Below are 2,500 nucleotides of genomic sequence, written 5' to 3'. Positions count from 1 at the left end.
ACTACTAAAATCTAATGTTTCGCTCGTAAATCCCTTTTGGTATAGTTTCTCCTGAAATAGACTACGGGAGGTTTTTACGTTTTCTGTAATAAAAGAAAATAATATTTTCTTTTGTAGGGTTAACTACTTCGAATATTTCTATCTCACTGTTATCATCCTTGTCATTAGTTATTATCAATGTTATGATCGTTCGAATTACACCTGTTATTATCATATTCGTTTTAACTTTCGTTACTAGCAATACATTTTAACCTATTGTGGACTGGGGATAGATTCCAATCTCCAGGAGGGGTTTTATTTCAGTGAGGCAGTTTCACACACCTTGGCTTTTCTCTCTCTTTTAGTCGCTCATTATAAGGCTAGAGCCATTTTTGTTTCATTTTTTGTGTGTTATATTGTATTGTCATATTGTCATATAACAGGTTCTATCAATTCTGCAGTTCACTAAAATTATAGTTCAGGGTTCATATCAATTCATTATTTTCTTTATACTCAGTGTGATAGAAGTATTGCTGGTTTCAGATAGAACAAAAAAAAGAAAAAGTTTGTATTTATGTACTGTCATGAATGAATAAAAAATATATAACCATCCACAATGAAGATAACGTGAAGAGGTAGGAAAGGACACTTGTGCTAATGACTGTTAGTGCCACAGTAAAAGACATCCTACTGGCACAGGGGCACACTGTAGACATTGGACATGGTTTGAGTCACCTTCCTCTTCTCATTCTGCCTGTACATTCTTCATCTGTAGTACTTTTGAGCTAGAGGTCTTCAACTTGCTATGTGCCATTGCTTTATAAAGATAGTGCTTGCTATAGACTGTGGATGGGTGCCATTTAAGGCTCTCTCTCCTACTGGTGCTAGAAGAAAGTGGTGCCAACAAGGTTTTGGAATTTAGCTGAAACCCATTTCATTTAATATTATGACAATTATAGTAATTATGACTGCAATTGTCATCATCACTCACTCGTTACTCATAGCACAATACATTAACACAATGATCCAAAATCCCCAAAATTCATGTACGTCATGATGTCCATCATCAGGCAAAAGCTCCTGCGTCATGTATGCCATGACACCTGTACACAATGGGTTAATCACAATCATTAAGTTTACTATGGTTACCCAGTATGAGAAGTATGGCAATTGTACACCCAAAATTTATTTTACTGTTGCTCACTGCACACCTGGATGATTTATATACAACCATTAGTTGAATAGGGTATAATTTTCAGTGCAAATAGACATCAAACAGTAATTGCATCCATACCTCTTATTACTATTGTAATTTTTCATGATTAAAATTGCCAAAAACCTATAACCATTGTAGTTGTTGAGTACACACAAGCAAAGGAGATTCTACCCTCCAAAGCTTGTGTGCATATGAGTTCTTCTAAAAGCTGGACTCATAAGAATGTTCATAGTAGCACATAAGCTAAGACCTTGTGTCTCCTCCCAAAAGGTCTTGGAAAGCACATGAGGCTATGACTGGTATCAGTCATAGCCTCTTGGGATGGAAATAACTACTATTGGTATTATTATCATTGGTATAATTCAATATTTTTTAGCAAGTAGCATTGACTATCATTATATAAAAAACATAATTCGCAGTGGGCACGATGCAAAATCAAAATCCATGAAAATAATTACACTTCCTTTCTTTAAAAAGTAATGATCTCTGACTGATATATATACAATTCCCATACATGAACCATCCCATATTATATATCATCACTCAATAAGTTCACAGAAACACACTTCTTGAATACTCAAAATAAACACAATAAGAAAAGAAAAGGAAAATAAAAGAAACTGTATCTTTTTCATACCTGAAAACAGTTTTACTCAATAAATTGTGCAGTCTGTATCTTCATACTTTATTGTTTATGGTTTGTAACACATCTCAAATATCATATTTGTTTTCTTATGACATAAAACTATTATCACACTATCTTTAACCCAATACCGCCGGCCACAGACGGTGATTATGTAATATGATAGCGCCGGGTGCCGGCATACGCCGTCAATAATATAATTGATTTAGGCCTATGCGTTCGAGAGCCCCGGCATTGAAGCCATAAAAGACGAAACAGTCCCGGCGGGAATGGGTTAAAGAATGAGGGTCCTATTTTCATCTCCATATCCAAAGTACAAAAATAAACTATCTAATCATTTTGTTAAAAGTTGAGGTTAACCTTGGTGCAATTCTAATCCTGACTCACTGTAAAATAAAAAAAAATATCACAGACAAAGAAATGCACAGATGGTATAATAGGATGTCAGTATAAACAAATAAAATCTATTATGTACTATATTGACATCAAAGACCACAATGCAGGCTTAAAACAGACTCATCAATAATTTCTCAATAGCCTAACAATGGCTATAATCTAATCTAAAAATGTTTATGCATCATGGTCTTATTATAGTCAATATATTACTAAAATAAATATCCTGGATAATGGCACCTTATAAATTGGAGCTTAACAAGATATAC

General features: G+C 34.1%; 1 protein-coding gene across 4 annotated transcripts in view; it reads right to left on the bottom strand.

The window, feature by feature from the left end:
- Nucleotides 1-1,820: 1,820 nt before the first annotated feature.
- The window catches only part of LOC122256834 (uncharacterized), a 5,413-nt gene continuing 4,733 nt past the window's right edge, over nt 1,821-2,500 (bottom strand). For all 4 annotated transcript variants that reach the window (XM_043021786.2, XM_086538669.1, XM_043021788.2 and 1 more), the window contains exon 4: nt 1,821-2,500. This exon is cut by the window's right edge and continues 451 nt beyond it. The gene's annotated coding sequence lies outside the window, so the exon portion shown is untranslated.

The sequence above is a fragment of the Penaeus japonicus genome, unplaced genomic scaffold, assembly GCF_977035675.1.
Source record: "Penaeus japonicus unplaced genomic scaffold, GWHDUDI00000001_assembly GWHDUDI00000001, whole genome shotgun sequence".
Classification (NCBI taxonomy): domain Eukaryota; kingdom Metazoa; phylum Arthropoda; class Malacostraca; order Decapoda; family Penaeidae; genus Penaeus; species Penaeus japonicus.
The sequence above is the reverse complement of the archived record's forward strand: the minus strand, read 5'-3'. Positions and strand labels throughout refer to the sequence as shown.